Source organism: Rhinolophus ferrumequinum, chromosome 22 (genome assembly GCF_004115265.2).
Source record: "Rhinolophus ferrumequinum isolate MPI-CBG mRhiFer1 chromosome 22, mRhiFer1_v1.p, whole genome shotgun sequence".
Classification (NCBI taxonomy): Eukaryota; Metazoa; Chordata; class Mammalia; order Chiroptera; family Rhinolophidae; genus Rhinolophus; species Rhinolophus ferrumequinum.
Genome location: NC_046305.1, coordinates 28947150 through 28971404, shown reverse-complemented (window position 1 = coordinate 28971404; position 24255 = coordinate 28947150). Strand labels below are relative to the sequence as shown.

At 35.8% G+C, this 24255-nt stretch overlaps 1 long non-coding RNA gene across 1 annotated transcript; it reads right to left on the bottom strand.

The window, feature by feature from the left end:
• Nucleotides 1–4365: 4365 nt before the first annotated feature.
• On the bottom strand, nt 4366–24021 carry LOC117015462 (uncharacterized). The gene is made up of 3 exons (XR_004421711.1): nt 23988–24021; nt 6929–6984; nt 4366–4851 (listed from the first exon to the last, which is right to left on the bottom strand). It is a non-coding gene; the product is annotated as an uncharacterized LOC117015462 (long non-coding RNA).
• Nucleotides 24022–24255: the final 234 nt, after the last annotated feature.

Below are 24255 nucleotides of genomic sequence, written 5' to 3'. Positions count from 1 at the left end.
AGACCTTATCCCTCAGTGATTTATGAGTCAATGAATAAATTTGTAAAGATTTTATAATGTTTCAGCTAATTGTTAAAAATGATTGTAGCCTTTCAGTTGTACCACCAATGTATAGGAGTTCCTGTGTCTCCATATTCTTGACAGGGGTAAAGAGTTATAAAGTTCTATATTTGAAGTGTGAACAGAAAAGGGGCCACATGTTAAACCTGACAAGCTCAGGAGACTGAAAATAACCAAATAGGATGGTGTGAACATAAAAATTTCTAACTAAGATGGGCCATGGCGGGAAGCCACATCTTTAGCCTGAAGCTTCCTTGATAAGGTCAATTTTACCTTAAGTGAGCCTGCCTATTGTCTTTTTGCACCTAAAATAACATTCTTGGAATATCAGTAATCTCTACTTCCAGACCAGAGCAGGAAACTACAGAATCCCTCATTATTATTCTTGTCCCCTGATTACCAAATCTTTTTACTGTAAAAAGTGTACTATTAACTATTCGGTAGGTACTTCTCTATGTAAAAGAAGTACCTGTCTTTCCAATTTATCCAATCCCAGATATTTTCCTACTTTGCTTTCTCCCACCCCATAATCTACCACAAATGGATTTCATGTAACCTCCTCCTTTGAGTCTACATATAAAATAAGCTGCAAGCTGCCATTTTGCAGAGCATTTTCTCAATCCGTTGAGATTTTTCTTCCTGGAAATTGTTATAAGTTTGCCTCAAATAAACTCTCATAAGCTTTCTCTTAGGCTGGATGTTTTTTTCATTGACAGAAGTGAAATGGTATCCCAATACTCTTTTGGCTTGCAGTTCCCTATTTGTCATATTGAATATATTTCCATGTGTTTTGGGATACTGGCCGTTCCTTTTGTCTTTACAAGATTTCTTGAAAGAGATAACAGGAAAAGGTGGATGTTTGATTTTGTTTTGTTTTGTACATTTTTAAATTAATAAGCTTTAGTTTTCAGAGCATTTTAGGTTCACAGCAAAGTTGAGCAGACAGTACAGAAAATTCCCACACGTCCCCCCAACCCCCCCATACACAGAGCCCACCCACCAGCAACATTTGTTATAATCCATGAGCCAACATCAATACATCGTTATCAACCAAAGTCTATTGTTTATATTAAGGTTCTCTCTTTGTGTTGCACACAAAATTCTGACAAATTTATAACAACATGTATTCACTATTATAGAATCATACAAAATGGTTTCATTGCCATAAATAAAATCACCTGTGCTCTACATATTGATCCCTTCCTCCCTCATAATCCCTGGGGATGTTTTTTTATAACTTAAGTCTTCCAACACACTTTTAAGAGAAAGTTAAGTTCTTTCTAAGATAGAAAGACAGATGTGGTGGAGGTGGCTGCCAGGAGCCTCAGGCTGTGCTCCCTAACTTAACGGTGCCACTGGTTGGCCTCCATGTTCTAGTGGGACCACAGACAGGGCTTCAGGCTGAGCTCTGCAATCAGACAAGACCAGAAGCTATGCACTAAAGTTGTGTGAAACTACAGGCTGGGCTTTGCAATCAGGTAGGCCACTGGCTGTTCTCCCCTGTTGAGCAAGGTCACTGGCTAGTCTCTCTGGTTAGGCAGCACCTCCTGTTGTATCTTGCAGTTGGGGGAGAGGGGCTGGAGAATATTCTCCATGATTCGGCAGGCAGCTATCTGTGTTCCCTGGTCAGGTGGGGCCACAGCTTATGCTCCATGATTGGGTGGGTTCACTGGCTGGACTCCCTGCCTGGGTGAGGCCATGAGCTGTATTTAGCAATCAGGCAGGACCATAGGCTGAGTTTCTAGCCTACCCAGGGTCACTATTTAGGCTCCCTTGTTGTGTGGTGCCTGAGACTGTGCTCAATAGTTGGCTGCTTGCTTGGCTCTCTGCCCAAGCATGGCTGTAAGACGGGTTGCATAGCTCTCTGGATTCTTTGGCCAGGCTTTCTACTCTAGTTCTACTAGAGTCTCTGCTTAGCAGTTGGGCAGAACTACAATTTTTCCTCCCTGCCTGCATGTGGCCATAGAACAGGCTCCATGGCCATTAGAGCCCTAAATCTGGCAGAACTGCAAACTGAGTTCCGTGAACAAATGGGGTCACTGGCGTGACTCTGCAGAGTTCCTGGCTAGGGCACTACTACAGCAGAAATACAGTCCATCAACATCTGAGCTCTGGTTGCTATACGCCCCACCCCCTTCTCCATCTCTATCTGATCTCCAGTGATCAAACCCCACAGTTTCCCCCAGTGATCCCCATGAAGCAAGATCCAAGTGGGCCTTCTGGGAAACATACCCAAAACTGGTGGAGTTAAATATCCATCTTCCTCTCTCTTTTCCCACTGGAGAAACTGTAGGTCCAGTGGGGCATCTCTCAGGGTGACTCTGTTCCAGACTGAGGGAGGGGCAATGTGGTCAAAGTGAAACCTCTCCTCTTACCCTTCTAACACAGTCCTTCTCCATCTCTGTGTTCCAGGTGGGTGCTTCAGCCTCACCCCAGGCTCTGGGGATTTTACAATAGTGTCTTTTCTATAGATAGTTGCTGGCTGGTCTTCTTGTGATGGGTCTTCTTGATGATGTCACCTCCAGGAGTCCCAGATCCTGGCCAAGAGGGGCTGGCATTGTTTAAAGGTCCATTCCCAGGTCCACAGCCAGGATGCAAGTCTGTATGCTTATTTCTCAATGCATGGCTCATCCTGGGGCTCTTGGTGTATGGGTCTAGTGACAGAACCAGCCAAACAGGGCTGTAGCTGATTTCTCAAGGGTATAGAGCTGTTCCTAGGACTGTAGTTGGAACCATAGTCAGAGAGTCAGCCACCTGAGTCTCAAAAGGGCTCTTCTCAGTATTGGACTGAACTGGGTCTCCACAATCTCCTGCCTGGATCCAAAGCTCCCAGAAAGGTACCTTTTTCCATGGATGGATACCAAATATTGCTGTTGAGTGAGGTATATAAACGAGGGATGTCTTATTTGGTTATCATAATGACATCACCCTCCTCAACTCATTTTAGAAAAGCATAACCTGACACCAAAATCTGATGAGGACAGCAACAATATTTAAAACTGGTAATACATCAAAATTATGTTGGATTTATTCCAGAAATATGAGATTGGGTTGATCCTTTAAAATCAATCCATTTATTTCATTGCAATTACAGAAATAAGGAGAAAAACCATATCATCATCTAAATGAATGCAGAAAAAAATGTTTCATGAAATTTAGCACCCAATTATGATGAAACTCTTAGCAAACTAATACCAGATGAGAATACCAAGCATAGATTTATTTTATGACATCATTCTGACTTTTCAATAATATATTTTGGTTTACTCTTTAATTCTCTTTTTCTCAAGGTAATTAAGAGCTGATTAATGACGAGCATAATAACTATACATGAAAGCCCTCTGTTTAGAAAAAAGCATTTCACAAACTCAACAAGACATTTAATAAATTAATCGAGTTTAAAGGCAACTTGAAACATAAGCAATGCAAAAGAAGTATTAGAAATATAAGTAAGAAATTCTAGTAACAATATCATTCATATGCCAGTCATATTCATTTCCCAGTTTGTGGATAGCTTGATAACACAAAACATTTCACCCAGAGTTCAAAGATAGAATATTCTACACTAGAATATCAGAACTAGAAATGCATCTCATATACACACAAGACACAGAATCACAATAGCCAAATCTTTACTTCCACAAAGAATGGCCTTTATGAAACCTATCCCCATAGGAATCCTGTTCTTGCCCTAGGACAGTCTTGAGATGAGCTCCACAGAGGTGTGGAACCATAGACTTCCTCACCAAGGCTTCCTATTGATACAGAGTCCATCAGTGCTCCAGGACTTCCAATGTTATCACTGATGAGCACAGGAGTGCTTAAGTCTTTGATAATTTTGGAGGTCATACTGTAACCCCATTGTACAAACTGTATTCTCCAATTCTAGGCCTAATGAGAACTAATTTACTATACTTGCTCTAAGTACAGTAGTCCCCCTTTATCCATGGGCAGTATGTTCCAAGACCCACAATGGATACTTGAAACCAGATATTAGATTGGTGCAAAAGTAATTGCGGCTTAAAAGGTTAAAAATAATTGCAAAAACCGCAATGACTTTTGCACCAACCTAATAGTACCGAACCCCACATATACTACCGTGTTTCCCCGAAAATAATATTGGGTCTTATATTAATTTTTTCTCCAAAAGGTGCATTAGGGCTTATGTTCAGGGATGTCACCCTGAAAAATCATGTTAGGGTTTTTTTTTCTGGTTAGGTCTTATTTTTGGGAAATGCGGTATGTTTTTTCTACATATACATACCGATGATAAAGTTTAATTTACAAATTTGGCACAGTAAGAGATTAACAACAATAACTAATAATAAACTAGAACAATCGTCATAACAATAAAATATTTTCTTGAACACAAGCACTGTGGTACCACAGCAGTCGATCTGACAACCTAGACTGCTACTAAGTGACAAGAAACATATGCAGTATGGATATGCTGCATAAAGGGATGATTCATGTTCCAGGCAGGATGGCACAAGATTACATCATGCTGCTCAGAATGGCACCCAACTTAAAACTTATGAATTGTTTATTTCTGGAATTTTTCATTTAATATTTTTGGACCAAGATTGACTGTGGGTAACTGAAACCATGGAAAGTGAAACTGTGGAAAGGATGGACTACTTTCCCAGAGAAAAGGAGTCTGAAGTCAAGGGACATGTCAGTGAAAGCACAACAACAAAGAATAAATCTCTGCAGAAATTTCTCCAGCTGTAGAACCCAGCTCATGTAGCAAGTAGTAGATCCTCTAGGAACAAAATCCCTCCTTGTTGTTGCCTGTTCAAAAAAGAGAAAAGCAGAAAAATATTTAGCCAATAAAATGTCAGGTAGGAAAAGAGCCGATGTAACCCTTTTATTAGCAATTGCTCACCTCCTTTTACTGCATGTCCTCCAGCTCACCCACCACCTCTTCGACATTTCTGAGAAAAGTCTAAAGCCAACAGCAGTGTGGGCATATGTAACATCACACCCTCACAAAGTGATAGCTTCTCACCAATTAGTAGGAGCTTCTGTCATACAACTCAGACCTTGCAGGGTTTACATGTATGGAATGGGAGGTGGAGGGAGTTGCAGAGTATCAATAATGTGTAAATGATTTCTCACTTCTGCACACAAGTGCCAAGAGTCTGAACTTCTGAAAGGGAGGAAGAGGAGTCTGACCCTTGGCTGAGAAATCAATGGTAGTTTATTATTAAAGATACCAGTTATCGTATGCATCCCAAACTTTGTGGCCCAGATTCCAATACTGAAAAGACCCAGAATAGAGAAAGGATGGATACAGCTGACAGCTTAGTGTCCCAGGAGCCCAAGTGTGGATATCCTTTTTTCACTCTCAAAGTACAGCTCTACTTGACCTTTCTATTGTCACTATCAAGTATATTTAGCAAAGGGAATGTTTCCTTGAATTTTAGCCTGTGGACTGTGAGACATATATTTAAGGTATGCATGTTTGCTTCTCTTGTCCTGCTTAGAAGAGTCACTCCCATGAACAATGCCTGTCTGCCATCTGTCTATCTATGTGTCTGTCTATCTATCTATCTATCATCTATCTATCTATCTATCTATCTATCTATCTATCTATCTATCTACTCTCTATCATCTGTCTATCATCTGTCTATTTATCATCTATCTATTATCTAATCTATCATCTGTCTTCTATTTATCTATCTCCCTCCTTCTCCCTCCCTTTCTAGTATTTTTTGAACACTCATTATGTATCTAAGCATTGCTAGGTGCAGAGGTGGGTGCAAAGAACTTAATCTCTGGCCTCCAGAAGCTTAGAATTCCTCTGCCACTACAAATTAACTATAAATTCCTTTCTAAAGTTTCTGTTATACCCTTCATTACACTAAATCCCTTTTCACCCCAATCTTTCCAAACATGCAAGAGCCTCTCCCTTTTCCCCTAAGAGCTAAAACATCTGATTCAGAGCCTTTTTCCCTTTGCTAGACTCACTGTAGTATTATTCACTGTGAATTCAGATTCACCCACATCTAAATTATGATGCTGAAGACTTAGAGTACACATTTTTGCTCTGAAGGGAAATATGTGATTGGTCTTTCTTTCCCATGTCACTGGTCCCACGTAGAGACTTGAACAGACCTGTCCTCATTGTGCTGGACATCATTCTTTGATTCAAGTGTTGATAAGTGTTGATATCATTCTTTGATAAGTGTTGTTTTCAACACCATCATTTATTGTTTGCTTCATCCATGGAGGGTCTCCCAGTCTCTCCTGTACTCAGGTCTCCTACCTTATTCAGCACTCTCACACTCAGCATATTATACCACCTCCTATTTTACAAAGAAGATTTAAAGTGTTTTTATACTTGGAACCTAAAGCCCCATACTTTAACCCTCCCTTTCTGGCCTATTCTTCTTTAGAGAAAAGGTATCCCTGTTGCTGCCCTAGGTATCCCAGAGCTAAGAACAAACCACCCTACAAATAATTTCTGCTTCACAGAGTGCAGTCTGAGACATGGAAACTGCTGATTTTTCATAAATGAAGCTGTGAAGTCAGCATCATGTCAACAGAAAAATGCATTAAGTTGCTAATACTGCAAATAACATTAAATTTTTATAGCTTAATTTTAACAAATTTAAATTAAATAGTTTAAATTTAACAAATTTCTGTTCTTCTCAAGTTTAAAATCTGGTCATTTATAAACCAATAAAAATTTATGGTTTTTATTTGCATGTGGTCAATGATCAACAAACTTCTTAGAAAAACATATTTCTCAAGTGCAGCCACATTTTGCTTCTTTTCTAATAAAAATTTTAACATTTAAAAATTTTAAAGAAGAAATAATCATAATTGTAATCCCATGACTAAATTAGTAATTATTTTTACTTACAGATTATTGCACCTTCCTCTTCTTAACAGAGTTCCTTCCATTATTGCCATGATAATCTGTAATTTTGGTGAAAATTTGGAATGTAATTGAAGTTGATTCCTAGGAAAATTTGTAAAACTCTCAAAATTTAACAATAAGAAAACAGACAATCCAACTGAAAGTGAGCAAAAAAAAAATGCATCCATACCATGCGATATCACTCAGCAATAAAAAAAGAATGAGCTATTGATGCACGCAACAACTTGGTTGAAACTACTTACATTGGGTTTAATTGTTCTTTATCTAGCTTTTAAAGATGGAAAGATAGATCATTGACTTTACCCCATCCTTCTAATCTTATATAAATTTTAGTGCTATGATTTCTCCCTATCACTGCTTTAGCTGCATCACACAAATTTTGATGTTTTGTTTTCATTTTTATTCAATTTGAAATATGTTCCAATTTTCCTTGTAATTTCTCCTTTGACCCATTGATTATTTAGGAGTATGGTGTTAACTTTCCAAATTTTCAGGTATTTTCCACATATATTTCTATCATTTATTTCTAATTTAATGTGGTATTAGAAGATATTCTGTTATTTTAATCCTTTTAAATGTAGTCAGACTTGTTTTAAATCCCAGCAAATCATCTATCTTGGTGAATGCCCTATGAACACCTAAAAAAGATGTGTATTCTGCTCTTTTTAGATGAAATGTTCTGTTTTTAGATGAAATGTTCAATAAATGGCAATTAGATCAAGATAGTTGAAAATATAGGTCTTCTTTTTTTAATTCTTCAATATATTTCTTTTTTCTCCCATATTGTATTTTTCTTCCATATTTGTACTGATATTATGTCTACTTATTACATCAATTATTGAGAAAGAAGTGTTGAAATCTCCAAATATAATCGTGAATTTGTCTATTTCTCCTTTTAGTTATATCAATTTCTGTTTCATTTTTTATTTATTTTTATTAACTGTTAGGTGTACAAAACAACCTAGTGATTAGACATTTATATACCTCACAAAGTGATAATCCTAATAATTTTACTTACCTATCTAACACCCTACATAGTTATTACAATATTATTGACTATATTCCCTATGCTCTACTATATATCCCTGTGACTGTTTTTTATAGTTAACATTCACGATTACTTTCTACTAGTTTCAAATACACAGTGTAATGGTTAGACATTTATATAATTTAATGAAGTGATCCCCTGATATCTAGTACACATCTGATGTTATACATATTTTTTACAATATTATTGACTATATTCTCCATACTATACTTTACATCCCTGTGAGTCTTTTGTAACTACCAATTTGTACTTCTTAATCCCTTCACTTTTCTCAACCAGTCCCCCAACGCTTATGTTCACTGCAGCACCATTTACAATGGCCAAGATATGGAAGCACCTGAAGTGCCCATCAATAGATGATTGGATAAAGAAGATGTAATATATATATATATATATCATATATGATGTCGTGTCCAGCACGACAACAGCAGTGGAAAGCGAGAAGTGTGGCGCAAAGTTAAGAAAGACAGTAGACAAGAGTAGAGTGCAAGCGGGGCCAAGGGACTCAAGCCTCAAGGACTGAGCCCCAAATTGGGCCAACGCATGGCTTTTCTTAGTAATCATACAAGGAAGTAACGCTTGTTTTTTCCATGGTCCACGAGTCAAGTACCTCACTGGCTGTTCTTCCCGAAAGTCCACATTGTGCTCCAACATGTACTGTGCCTTCACACACATGCATAACCACAGGGGATGGAATCACTGTACTGATACCATCAGATAAGACAGCCTGACTGATATCATTCCATCGGGTCTCAGCTTCCTGAGACACTTCCTTGTGATATCATGGGGAAGGCGTGGGGAACAGCAGCTGTAAGGCAACAATATATCATATGTATACATACATATGTACGATACATACATACATATATACAATGGAATATTACTCTGCAATAGAAAATAATGAAATCTTACCATTTGTGACAACATGGATGGACCTATAGGGTATTACGCTAAGTGAAAGAAGTCAGACTAAAAAAGACAAATACCATATGATCTCACTTATATGTGGAATCTAAAGAACAAGATTAATGAGCAAACTAAACAGAAATAGACTCAGATATATAGAGAAAAAAACTGATGGTTGCAAGAAGGGAGGGAGATGACAAAGGGGGAGAAGATAAAGGGATTAGAAAGTACAAATTGGTAACCACAAGATTGCCAAAGGGATATGAAAGACAGTTTGGAGAATATAATCAGTAATGTTGTAAAGATTTTGTAGGGTGTCAGATGGACACTTTTCTTATTAGGGAGACCATTTCATGGATTGTGCTATACACCTGAAGCTGAAGCTGAATAATATTGAATGTTAACTATAAACATATATACATATATGTGTGTATATACACATATACGCATATATATGTATATATAGTTATATACACATATATGTATATAATAGTAATGGGATGTGGAGTACAGCATAGGGAATAGAGTCAATGGAATTCTAACAGCTATATATGATATCAGAGGGGTAGTATTTTGGGGAAGTGTGGTTATTACTTTGTGTAACTACACCCCTTTGTGAGGGATGTAAATGTCTAACTATTACATTGTTTTGTATACCTGAAAGTAATAAAAAATATAAAAAATTAAAATAAATGGGGCCAGCCCGTTGGCTCAGGCGGTTGGAGCTCCGCGCTCCTAACGCTGAAGGCTGGTGGTTCGATTCCCACATGGGCCAGTGGGCTCTCAACCACAAGGTTGCCAGTTCAATTCCTTGACACCTGCAAGGGATGGTGGGCTGCTCCCCTGCAACTGAAAATGGCAACAGGACCTGGAGCTGAGCTGCGCCTTCCACAACTAAGATTGAAAGGACAACAACTTGACTTGGAAAAAGTCCTGGAAGAACACACTGTTCCCCAATAAAGTCCTGTTCCCCTTCCCCAATAAAATCTTTAAAAAAAAGAAAGAAATAAAGAAACAAACAAACAAAACAGAAACAGATTCATAGATACAGAGAACAAACTTACTAGATGTTACTAGATGTTTCATTTTTTTTGAACTCTAGTGTTAGGTACATAGACATTTCAGATTGTTATGTCTTCTTGATAAATTGACCCTTTTGTCATTTTGAACTGTCCCTATTTATCTATGTAATATTCCTTACCCTGAAGTCTACTTTCCCTGATAATTTATATTCTGAAGCCTATAAGCTTGGTATTTGTATAGGCATTTATTTTTTATCTGTTTACTTTTAATCTATGTGGTATTTATACTTAATATGCGTCTCATATACACATCATGTAACAGGTTCTGTTTTTTAATCCATGTTGACAAACTTCTCTTTTAATTAGGATGTTTAGTCCATTTATATTAAATTGGTTGTTTATACAGGAGAGTTTAAGTCTCCCACATAGTTATTCATTTTCTATTTGTTTTACCTATTTGTTGTTCCTTTGTTCTTCTTTGTTACTTCTTTCCTACTTCATTTTGCAATAATCATGCATTTTTAGTATTCCATTGTATCTGCTATATTGGCTTTTTATCTCCACCTTCTTCTGCTGCTCTTTATTCTCTTCTTTCTCCTTGTCCTTCTCATCCTTCTTCTTCTTCTTCTTCATTGTTGCCCTTGGGTTTACAATATGAACATTTATCTTCCCAAAATCTACCCTGAATTCACATTATATAATTTTTACATAAAATATGAGAAAACTAAACAGTATAATTTCACTAACTCCTTCCTCTTCTTTGTACTTTTTCTAATTCATTTTACTTCTACATATGTTATAAATCCCGTAATATATTGGTTTTGTATTAGCATTACACAATTGGTTGTCTTTTATAAAGAGTTAGTGAACAGAAAAAAATAATTTTGAAAAAGTACAGTGCTGGAGGACTAACATTTCCAATTTCAAAAACTTACAACAAAGCTAGAGTAATCAGAACTGTGTATAACTAGTATAAAGATAGATGTATAGATCACTGGAGTAGAACTGAGGGTCCAAAAATAAACCCATATACATTTTGTGCAACAAATTTACAAGGGTGCTAAGACAATTTAATGGGGAAATAATAGTCTTTTTATCAAATGGTTCTGGGACAACTGGATATACAGTAGACTACATATTCTTGTCATGCTTACATGGGACATTCACCAAAAATATACCATATTCTGGGCAATAAAACACAAGTTAGCAAACTTAAAAGACTAGAAATCATATAATGTTTTCTCTCATACCACAACGGAATTAAACCGGAAATCAGTAACAGAAATATAAACACGAAAATCTCAAAATATGTGGAAATTAAAGAACATGCTTCCAAATATACACATGGGTAACAGAAGAAATCTCAAAAGAAATTTTAATATTTTGAACTAAATGAAAATAAAAACACAGCTTACCAAAGTTTGTGGGATTCAACAAAAGGAGTGTTTAGAGAGAAAATTAGAGCATTGACTACATATATTATAAAAGAAGAAAGATCTAAAATTAATAGTCTAAGTTTCCATCTAAAGAAACTAGAAAAAGAGGAGCAAATTAAATCCAAAGTAAGCAGAAGATAAAAAATGATAACAGAACAGAAATCAATAACATTGAGAATAGGAAATCTATAGAAAATCAATGAAATGAAAAGTTGGTTCTTTGAAAAAATCAATAAAATCAATACGCTTGTAGGTGGGCTAACCAAGAAAAAGAGACATGACAAAAAATACTACTATCACATAAAAGAGAGGACATTACTACATATCCCATGGAAACTAAAAGGATAATTAAAGAATACTATGAACAACTCTATGCTCACAAATTTAATAATCTAGATTAAATGGACCAATTCCTTAAAAGTCACAGCCTATCAAAGTTCACACAAGATAAAATAAACAATATGAATAGTCCTATATCTATTAAGGAAATTAAATCAATAACCTTCCAAAAGAAAAAGCACCAGGCCCAGATGGTCGATGTAGGTTCATCAATTGTAACAAATGTACATTCTGTTGGTGGATATTGATAATGGGGGAAGCTATGCATGTGTAGGAGCTTGGGATATATGGGACATTTCTGTACCGCCCCACAATTTTTCTGTGAACCTAATTAATATCTTAAAAGTAAAGGCTTTTTTTTAAAAAAGGACAACCAACAGAATGGAAAAAAAAAATTGCAAATCATATATCTGATAAGGTTCTAGTATCCAGAATATATAAAGAACTCTTACAACTCAACAATAAAAAGACAACCCAGTTTAAAATGTTTAAAATTATGCTTTTTTCCAATTAAAGTTTATTGGGGTGACAATTGTTAGTAGTTACATAGATTTTAGGTGTACAATTCTGTAATACATCATCTACATATCACATTCTGTGCTCACCACCCTGTGTCAATTTTCTTTCCATCGCTATATATTTGATCCCCTTTACCCTCATCTACCGCCCATGTCCCCCCTTACCCTCTGGTAACCACTAAACTATTGTCTATGTCTATGAGTTTTTGTTTCTTCTTGTTTTTTGTGTTGTTCTCTTGTTGTTTTCAGTTTTATATACCACGTATCAGTGAGATCATATGCTTCTCTGCTTTTTCTGTCTGACTTATTTTGCTTAGCATTATACTCTCAAGATCCATCCATGTTGTCACAAATGTTCCTATATCATCTTTTCTTACCGCCGAATAGTATTCCATTGTGTATATATACCACAACTTCTTTATCTATTCATCTATCAAAGGACATTTGGTTGTTTCCATGTCTTGGCCACCGTAAACAAAGCTGCAATGAACATTGGAGCACATGTGTCTTTATGTATAAATGTTTTCAGATTTTTTTGATACCCAGGAGAGAGATTGCTGGTCATATGGTAATTCTATTTTTAATTTTTTGAGGAACCTCCAGACTGCCTTCCATAGCGGCTGCACCAGTCCTGCATTCCCACCAACCGTGTATAAGGGTTCCTTTACCTCCACAGCCTCTCCAACACTTGTTACTATTTGTCTTGTTGATGACAGCCATTCTAATTGGTGTGAGGTGATATCTCATTGTGGTTTGATTTGCATTTCCTTAATAACTAGCGAAGTTGAGCATTTTTTCATATGTATATTGGCCATTGGTATGTATTGTTGGGAGAAGTTTCTGTTCATGTCCTCTGCCCATTTAGTAATTGGACTGTTTGTCTTTTTGTTGTTACGTTGTATTAGTTCCTTATATACTTTGGATATTAGCCCCTTATCAGATGCATTGTTTGCAATTATCTTCTCCAATTTGGTTGGTTGCTTCTTTGTTTTGTTGATGGTTTCTTTTGCTGGGCAGAAGATTTTTAGTCTGATATAGTCCTATTCATTTATTTTAGCTTTTACTCCCTTGCCTTGAGGTCAAATTCATAAAACCTCTTTTACCCAAGGTCCATAAGTTTAGTACCTATACTTTCTCCTATGCAGTTTATTGTTTTCATTGTCTTATGTTTAGGTCTTGATTCATTTTAAGTTAATTTTGGTACGTGGTGACAGATAGCAATTCTTTGCATGTGGCTTTCCTATTTTTCCCAGTACCATTTATTGAAGAGGGTTTTTTTTTTTCTCCATTGTATGTTTTTGGCTCCTTTGTCCAAAATTATCTGTCCATATTTATGTGGGTTTATTTCTGGGTTTTCAATTCTAGTCCATGGTTTGTGTGGCGTGTTTTTCTGCCAATACCATGCCGTTTTGATTATTGTGCTTGGTAGTACAAGCTAAAGTCAGGGAGTGTGATTTCTCCAGCATTATTCTTTTTTCTTAGGATTGCTTTGGTTATCTAGGGTCTTATGTGGATCCATACAAATCTGATGATTTTTTGTTCTATTTCTTTAAAAATGCCATGGGGTTTTGATAGGGATTGCATTAAATCTGTATATTGCTTTGGGTAATATGGCCATTTTAACTATGGTGATTCTTCCATTCTACGAAAATGTAATGTCTTTCCATTTTCTGTGTGTCTTCTTCAATTTAAAAAAAAAATGTATTATAGTTTTTAGTATAGTAATTTTCATTGCAGGTAATAATTCTTTTATGACTGGAAAGTACATTGGTTCTTTTATATCTTCCATTTCTCTCCTCATCACATTCATGTTTTCTTTAATGCTTGAATATATTTGTAATTTTTGTAATTTGTTTAACACACCTGTCTGCTAATTCTATTCATTTCTTTCATTTTTATGTCTTTCTTTTTTTCTTCTGACTATGTGACATTTTCTGCTTTTCATATATTGAGGGTTTGTTTGTTTGGTTTTTGGGTTGTTTTTTTTGTGTGTGTGTGTGAACGCTGGAGATTTTGAATTGTATGTGTGGAACACCTGCATTTTTTTCTTGTGTATCTATGAGGAGCATCAAACTTTGTTCTGTTATGTAAGTATGTTACTTGTGGATTCTACGAGCTTGACCCTCTTGAGCTCTTGACCCTCTTGTCTGTGTTTGACAGGGCATGTCTCATTAGTCTTCACTTTAGGGTTTAGAATAGCCCTATTCTTAATGTATGGTCATACTGGGGCCAGTTGAGATGCCAGGGTGTATAGTTAAGCTTTTCTAATCTAGCTGGTCAGACATCAATGTCTCACAGCTGAGTGTAAACTTCAGAATCTCTGTTTAGTGCACATTTCCCTATAATTCTTTGCCTTATAGTGCCTGACCCAGAGTATGCATAGCTTAGTATTCTGCTAAAGACCAAGAGATGCTTATGTATATTTCTGGAGCTCTTATGTTATGCAGCTTCCTCTTCTCTCATACACTGCCCCACAATTTCCTGTCACATTTCCAGCTCTATATTTCAATTTTTGTATCCTCACTCCAATAAGATTCTTTCTTCTGCTTAGACTTCACTTCCCTATGCTATGTTTTACAAAGTGTCTTTAGGCAAAAGGCCAGGGCAATCATGAAGCTTAACTTTTCTGTTTTTCTTCTTTCAAGAATCAATATTTCCCTGCCTATTGTGTAAAATCTGAAAATAACTGATGCATATATTTTCCCCAATTTTTTATGTATGGTGAAAGACTAATTAAGTAGTAGTTACCCCCTCCTGACTGAAGGAGCAATATATAATTGATATTATACCTTTCTTTGTGCGTCATTTATTATTTTATTGCCCTTCAACTTCAAACTTCATTGTTTGTTCTGAAGTAATTCAGCTTGGCCTTTGACAGCAGGCACAATGTTAAGCTTTGTCAGTACAATGTTAAGTGTCTTCCTCCTGCAGACACATTGTTGGAGGAAGGGACTCTATTCCTTGTTCCAGTGTGCTCCACTGGCAGGTTTTTCAGCATGAACTGGCTTCACCAGCAACAAGTTCCTACAACAAGCGCAGCTTCTCTAGCATCCAGATCCTGCAATGCATGGTGATCAATGCCATCCAGCAATAAGCAGTTTTCCTCAGCATCCTCTTTGCATAGAAGAGTGACTCAAGCAAGACACTATCTTCAAAATAACTCTCTCCAGCACATTGGTGGAAATATTTCTGGCAAATTCCAAGGTGTAGATTTCTAACAAGTTCTCCCAGAATGTCATATTTCATGTTTCTGTTATACAGGGGATCATGCTGTGCCCTCTCCAATAAAGTCTGGACCTTAGTTCTCATGCAGCAAGTGTCGCAGCTCTTCCTTGAGTGCTTGTCAGATTTTTAATATGTTTATTAAATTTTCCTAAATGAACACATGAGGTTTCTGAATCAAGTAGATTTCTTATTATGCTTATTGCACAATCAACTGTCAGAATAACACTGGAGCATTAGTCTTCCACATTTGCAACCCTACAGAGTGATATGATAAGAGCCAAACAGAAAATATATCTTAAACAAGTGGAAGGATTACTCTGTATGCAAGAGATGTAGAAAGTGACTATTTTTCTCCCTCTCCTCTGAGAGAGTTTCCTTGGAGACAGGATGAAAAAGATCTTTACCTAATCCTTTGGCATATAAATAAATCTCTCCAAAGAGAAGATAAACCCAATGGCTTTTACAGCCTATAAATTTATTCATGACTCCAAGCTCACCCCTTTTGAAATGTAAACAAGCAGTGAGATAATGCTCTAATTTAGGTTCCTAACCAAAAATGTAACTATTTGTCTCCTGGAGAGATAAGAATGGAAAACAATTAGCTCCACCACTGGAGAAAACAAATGGCTGCAAATCTAGTCCTCATTGTATGTAAAAAGTAAAATGTTTCTACAAGAAAATGAAAGCAGACATACTCTTATAGTGTATACATTTCCATGGCTCAGGAGACACGTTTTTATAAGAACACTGAAAATCCAGAGAACATTATTTTCCCATACTACTAGATTTTAGCCCCAGGGATAGTGGCTATTCCTTATAGCTCTTATTCCTATATTCTTAAAATTATCTTTACTAATTGTTATCTAATACCTCATTGCTACAGTTCTTTACTGTATTTTTTAAAAGATTTTATTGGGGAAGGGGAACAGGACTTTATGGAGGAAGAGTGTGTACTTTCAGGCCTTTTTTTTTTTCCAAGTCAAGTTGTTATCCTTTCAATCTTAGTTGTGGAGGATGCCGTTCAGCTTCAAGTTGCTGTCCTTTCAGTCTTAGTTGTGGAGGGCACAGCTCAGCTCCAGGTCCAGTTGCCGTTTCTAGTTGCAGGGGACGCTGCCCACCATCCCTTGTGGGACTGGAGGAATTGAACTGGCAACCTTGTGGTGAGAGCCCACTGGCCCATGTGGGAATCGAACGGCAGCCTTTGGAGTTAGGAGCATGGAGCTCTAACAGCCTGAGCCACCGGGCCGTCCCCTCTTTACTGTATTTTATAAATCTTTATATTAAACTCTCTATTCAAATCACTGTGTGGTTTACTGTTTTTGTTTTATAATGGACTCTGACTGTTGTAGAATTAAAACTTACCCTCTCATTCATATATGAGTTCTGGCAATTAAGTTCACAAACTTGTTGCAATGATGTTGCTAACGTTTTTTTGATATCAGAGGGATTATTCATTGTGAATTTGTACCAACTGGACAAACAATTAACCAAGTTTGCTATTAGGAAGTGCTAAAAGGCTGCATGAAAAGTTAGGTGACTCAAACTTTTTGCCAAAAATTCATGGCTCTTGTATCATGATAATGCACCAGCTCACATGGCACTGTCTGTGAGGGAGATTTTAGCCAGTAAACAAATAACTATATTGGAACACTCGTCATACTCACATGATCTGGCCCCCAATGATTTCTTTCTTTACCCAAAGATAAAGAAATAGTGAAAGGAAGACATTTTGATGACATTCAGGACATCAAGCGTAATACAATGACAGCTCTGATGGCCATTCCAGATAAAAGAGTCCCAAAATTGCTTTGAAGTGTGGAGTAGGAACTGGCATTGATGCATAGCTTCCCAAGGGGAGTACTTTGAAGGTGACCATAGTGATATTCAGCAATTAGGTATGTAGCACTTTTTCTAGGATGAGTTCATGAACTTAATTGTCTGACTTCAAATGTCTATTCTTATTTTACATTCAAAAAACTGAGGAAATGACCAGAGGGTGAGTCCTTTATGTACTGTGGGTCAGACCTGAGCTAACACTACCATCTATCATCTGACTTGAGTCAACACAGTAGAGCATCACAGATTCTCAACCTGTTTCCAAACTTATGTCAATTCATAGATCCAGAGCCCTTAATTGAAAAAGAGGCCAAGGCTCCTTGAAGAAGTACCCTGCATCATTAATGTAAACACACACTGTAAATCTTCCAACAAACCTTCCCCCAAAGGGACTTGTGTCCATATACTAGAGTGCCTGCACTGAGGATTAGAAAATGTTCAGACTTTCCAAGGATTACTTGGCATTGGCTCTGAACTGACTAAAAAAATCTCACAGTGGCAGTCAATCAAAGTTAGGGCTGATAGTGGTCATATGGACAAAATGACATGAGGTGCCCCAAATACCTCAGTTTGTTCAAAGGTCTTATAGATAAGGCCATGTTGGGAAGCATGGTGACTATACATGAGCTCAACAATATGGACTTCCCCTTACCAAGGCTGAGCTGGCTAACACTATTGTTCAGCACTTAATCCATTGAGAGCAAAGATCAGTAATAGACCTTAAATATGTCATTATTCTTGTAACAGCCAACCTGGTGAAAGGTTGATTATATTGGACCTCTTTCATCATGGAAGGGGCAGAAATTTGTCTTTGTTGGAATGGAAATATATTCTGGAAATGGATTTGTTTTCCTTGCCCATCATGCTCTTTCTGCCAACATCACAACCTGTGGTCACTCAGATGCCATAACCACCATCATGGCATTCCCCACAACATTGCATCTGATCAAGAAAGCCATTTCACAGTAAAGGAAGTACAGCAAAGGACATGTGTCTATGGAATTAACTGATCTTACTGTATATTCCATCATCCAGCAATAGCTTACAGATTTTAAAGATGATAGCTTACTAATGACTCAGTTACCTCACCATTTGACTGATATCTTGAAATGATAGGGTTTCGTTTTAAAACAAGCAGTGTATGTTTTGAAGCAGACAATTATATATCCAGAATTCATGGGTCCAAGAGTTAAGGGGTGAAAGTGGAGGTGGCTTCTTTCACTGCTATTAAACCTAATAATTCACTTGTCAAATTTTTATTTCTGTCCCATGGGGAAAATACCTCCACCAGGAACTACAACAAAAATAGTGTACTTAATTAGAAAGTGAGATTACCACCAGACCTTTTTTAGCTGAATGTGTCACTAAACCTACAGGTTATCCTCTGTTACAATTAATTCTTTGTATTAAACTGACATTGTTCAAACTACTGTGTGATTTCTGTCTCCTGAATGAACCATAACTGATATACTTCTTTCTACACTAATCATTCAACTATAATTTTCTAAGTACTGCTTCAGCTTAATCTCACAACCTTTAATATGTTTCATTTCTATTCAATTTAAAATATATTTGAATTTTTCTTATAATTTATTATTTAACTCATCAGTTATCAGGCTGTGTGTTGTTTGATTTTCAAAATTTTAGGAATTCTTTTTCCAGATCTTTTGGTTTGATTTATAATTGAATTACATTGTCAGAGAATATAGTTTTATGGCTTCAATCCTTATAAGTTGATTGAATCTTGTTTTATGATTCATTACGTGGGCTCTCGTGATTCCATGTGCACTTGAAAGAAAGTGCTGTTGTTGGTTGGAATGTTCTATAAATATCAATAAGTCAAGTTGATTGAAATTGGAACAGCTGTTCTTTATGCTTATTTTCTGTCTACTCAATCATCACTGAGAGAATATTGAAATTTCCAATCTGAATTGTAGATGTGTCTATTTCTCTCTTTAACTTAGATTTTATTTTAATTATTTTGGAGATCTATTATTAGGAGCATGCACATTTAAGATTGTTACGTCTTACTAAAGCCATTTATTTTAATAAAATCTCCCTCTTTATGGTAATATTCCTTGTTTTGATACCTAATTTATGTGACATTAATTTTTAAATGAAGGTAAAACAAATCTACAATGTCTTTTCATTAACATGTTTAATATATGTAGGTAAAATACAGTTATCAATATTGCTGGGTTAAGTCTACTGTTTGTTCTTTTTTACTATTTGCTCCATTTGTATTGTTCCTCTCTTTATTATTTCTTTTGTATTAAACATTTTTTAAAAATATTCTATTTTAATTGTCTATTGCCTTAGCTATACCTCATTGCATATTTTACTGATATTGCTCTATGAATTTAATATATGCCATTCTTAACTTACAATATTTCTTAGATTTAAAATTGTACCATCTCTTGTTAAACGGATATCTGATAACAGTATAGTTATGTTTACCTCTTTTTGTGCTATAGTTGTCATACATATGACATCTACATAAATTATAAGCTTAATAACATGATGTCATAATAATTTTTTAATGATAATATATTATTTAAATAATTGATAGGAGAAAAACAAAATACCTTTTTATATATACTCACATATTTACCATTTCTAGTGACCTTTATTTCTTTCTGTAAGTCTATAGCTTGCATCTGGTGTATCTCTTCATGCAGAGCTTCCTTTAGCATTTCTGACTGCAAAAATTATCTCAATTTTCACTATCTGACAATATCTTTATTTCAGTTTTCATTTTTGGATGACATTTTTGCTGGATATAGAATTCTGACTTAACACTAAAATGTCGTTCAATTGTTCTCTGGTCTCCGTTGTTTCTGATTAAAGTCACGTGAAATTATTGTTGCTCCTTATATGTTATAAGAGGACACACAAACGGCAAACAGATATATGAAAAAATGCTCAATGTCACTAATCATCGGAGAAGAATGCAAATCAAAACCACAATGAGATTCCACCTAATACAAGTTAGAATGACTATCATCAACAAGACAAATAACAACAAGTGTTGGAGAGGCTGTGGAGAAAAAGGAACCCTCATACACTCTTGGTGGAATGCAGACTGGTGCAGCCACTATGGAAGGCAGTGTGGAGGTTCCTCAAAATATTACACATGGAATTATCATATGACCCAGCAATCCCACTCTGGGGTATCTCCCAAAAAAATCTGAAAACGTTTATCCATAAAGATATATGTGCTCTAATGTTCATTGCAGCTTTATTTACAGTGGCCAAAACGAAAACAACCACAGTGTCCTTCCATAGATGACTAGATACAGAAGATGTGGTATACACAATGGAATACTATTCTGCCATGAGAAAAGAGATGAAACAGTGCCATTCACAACAACCTGGATGGACCCTGAGATTATAATGCTAAGTGAAATAAGTCAGACAGATAAAGTCGAGAACCATATGATTTCACTGATATGTGGGATGTAAAACTGAAAGCAACAAAGGAATGAGACAAACAAACAAAGAAACAAAAACTCATAGATATAGACAATAGTTTATTGGTTACCAGAGCATAAGGGAGGAGAGGGTGATAGATGAGGTTAAATGGCATCAAATATATGGTGATGGATGGAGAACTGACTCTGGGCGGCGAACACACAATGTGATATAGAGATGATGTATTACAGAATTGTACACTTGAAACCTATGTAAATTATTAACCATTGACACCCCCAATAAACTTTAATAAAAAAAAAAAAAAGATAAAGGAACACAACTAGTTACTTACAAGGGAGCTCCCATAACACTATCAGCTGATTTCTCAACAGAAACTTTACAGGTCAGATGGGAATGGGGAAAAATATTCAAAGTAATAAAAAAAGCAAGGGTCTACAACCAAGGCAACTCTACCCAGCAATACTATCATTTAAGATTGAAGAAGAGATATAGAGTTTCCCAGACAATAAAAACGTAAAAAAATTCATCTCCACCAAGCCATTACAAGAAATGTTAAAAAAACTTCTTTAAGCAGAAGGAAGGAGAAAATAAACAAAAGATTTTTTAAGTGAATAATAAATAGCAATAACTATATGCCTATCAATAATCACTTTAAGTGTAAATGGATTAAATGCTCCAATCAGAAGACATAGGGTAGGTGAGTGGATAAGAAAACAAGACCCATGCAAATGCTGTTTACAAGAGACCCATGTCATATTGGAAGACACACACAGACTGAAAGTAAAAGGTGGAAAAAAGATGTGCTCACACAAATGGAAATGAGACAAAAGCTGCGTTAGCAATACTTATATTGGAAAAGTACACTTTAAAACAAAGACTATAATAAAAGACAAAGAAGAACATTGCATAATAGTAAAGGGAACAATCCAATAAGGGGACATCACCCTAGTAAATAAACATCTATGCACCCAACATAGGAGCATCTAAATATAGAAAGCAAATATTGACTAACATGAAGGCAGAGGTCAAAAGTAACACAATCATAATACAGGACTTCAGCACTGACACCAATGGGCAAATCTTCCAGACAGAAATTCAACGTGGAAACAGCGACCTTAAATGACATACTAGACCAGGTGGATTTCATTGAGATTTTTAGAGCATCTCACTCCAAAGCAGCAGAATATACATTCTTTCAAGTGCACACAGAACATTTTACATGATAGACCATATGATACACCACAAACAAGTTTCTATATTTAAGAAGATTGAAATCATATCAAGATTCCCTTCTGACTGCAATGGAATTAAACTAGAAATCAATTATTAAAAACAAAACAAAACTGAAAAACACATAAACTCAAGGAGACTAAATAACATGCTATTAAGTAACGAATACGTCATCAATAAGATCAAGAAAGAAATCAAAAGATAACTTGAGACAAATGAAAATGAAAACACAACAACCCAATACCTATGGGACACAGCAAAAGCAGTCCTCAGAGGGAAATTCATAGCAATGGCCTACCTAAAGAAACAAGAAAATAATCAGTGTAACTTTACACCTAAGGGAACTGGAAAAAGAATAGCAAATGAAGCCCAGAATGAGTACAAGGAAGGAAATAATAAAGATCAGAGTGGAAATAAAAAATCTAAAGACTAAAAAAACAATAAAAAGAATCATGAAAACAAGAGTTGGCTTTTTAAAACCATAAATAAAATTGACAAACATTTAATCAAACTCATCAAGAAAAAAAGAGTGAGGACCCAAATTAAAATCAGAAATGAAAGAGAAGTGACAACAGACACCACAGAAATACAAAAAATTTTAAGAAAATACTATGAGCAAATTTACACCAACAAATTAGATAATCTGGGAGAAATGGATAAATTTCTAGAAGCATACATCTTCCAAGGCTGAATCAAGGGGATACAGAAATTCCGAACAGACATTTTGTTGTTACAAAATTAAATCAATTCTCAACAAGCTCCAAACAAACAAAAGCCCTGGACCAGATGGCTTTACAGGAGAATTTTACCAAACATTCAAGAAAGAAATATCACCTATTCTTCTCAAACTATACCAAAAAATCCAGAAAAAGGGAAGGCTAACAAGCTCATTTTATGAGGCCACAATTACCCCTGATTCCAAAACTACACAAAGATATTACAAGAAAAGAAAACTATAGGCCAATATCCCAAATGAACATAGATGCAAAAATCCTCAACCAAATATTAGGAAACTGAATTCAGCAATATATTAAAAAGATCATTCACCATGATCAAGAGAATTCATTCCTAGTATGCAAAATTGGTACAATATCTGCAAATCAAATAATGTGATACAACACATAAAAAATTAAAAGTCATGTGGTCATATCAAAAGATGCCCTGAACCTGAATATGGGAATGGAGAAAGTAAGCATGCTGAAGAAAATGGAATACGCTAAATATAAAACTTTCTTTTACATAGACATAATGGTAACCACTCAAAAAAAATCCAGAACTGAAATATATACTGTAATAAAAGAAGAAACAGAGGGAAAAAATCATAGAATACCACCACACAGAAATAATAGACAACAAAAAGGCAAAGAAACAATAGAGACACAGTCTTACCAGAAAACTAAAGATAGAATGATAGGAAATCCTCACATATCAATAATCACACTAACTGTAAATGGACTGAACTCACCAATAAAAAGGCACAGAGTAGAATACTGGATCAAAAAAACTAAACCCAACGATACGCTGTCTCCAAGAGACACATCTCAGCTACAAGGACAAGCATAGACTCAAAGTGAAACGGTGGAAATTGACACTCCAAGCAAATAGTATCAAGAGAAAATCAGGTGTACCCATACTGATATCAGATGAAACAGACTTCAAGGTGAAAAGGTAACAAGAGACAAAGATGGATATTTCACAATAGCAACGAGGACTATACAACAAGAAGACATAACAGTCATCAATATTTATGTCCCCAATCAGGGAGCATCGAAATATAACAAGCAACTACTAACAGAACTAAAGGGAGAAATTGACCAAAACACAATTATAGTAGGGAACCTAAATACATCATTGACAACTATGGATAGATAATCCAAACAGAAATAAATAAAGAAAAAGCAGAACTAAATAACACATTAGATATAATTGACGTTTATAAAGCATCAGACTATACATTTTATTCTTGTGTACATGGAACATTTTCAAGGATTGACCATATGCTGGGACATAAAACTAGCTTCAGTAAATTTAAGAAGATTGAATTCATACCAAGCATATTCTCTGATCACAAAACTTTGAAATTGGATATCAACTGCAAAAAAAAAAAAAGCAGGAAAAACCACAAATACTTGGAGATTAAACAATATACTTTTAAAGAACGACCAGGTCAAAGAAGAAATTGGAGGAGAGATCAAAAGATACATAGAAACAAATGAGGATGAAAATACATCCTTCCAAACTTTTTGGGATGCAGCAAAAGCAGTTTTAAGGTGGAAATTTATATCATTACAGGCCTATCTCAAGAAACAAGAAAAAT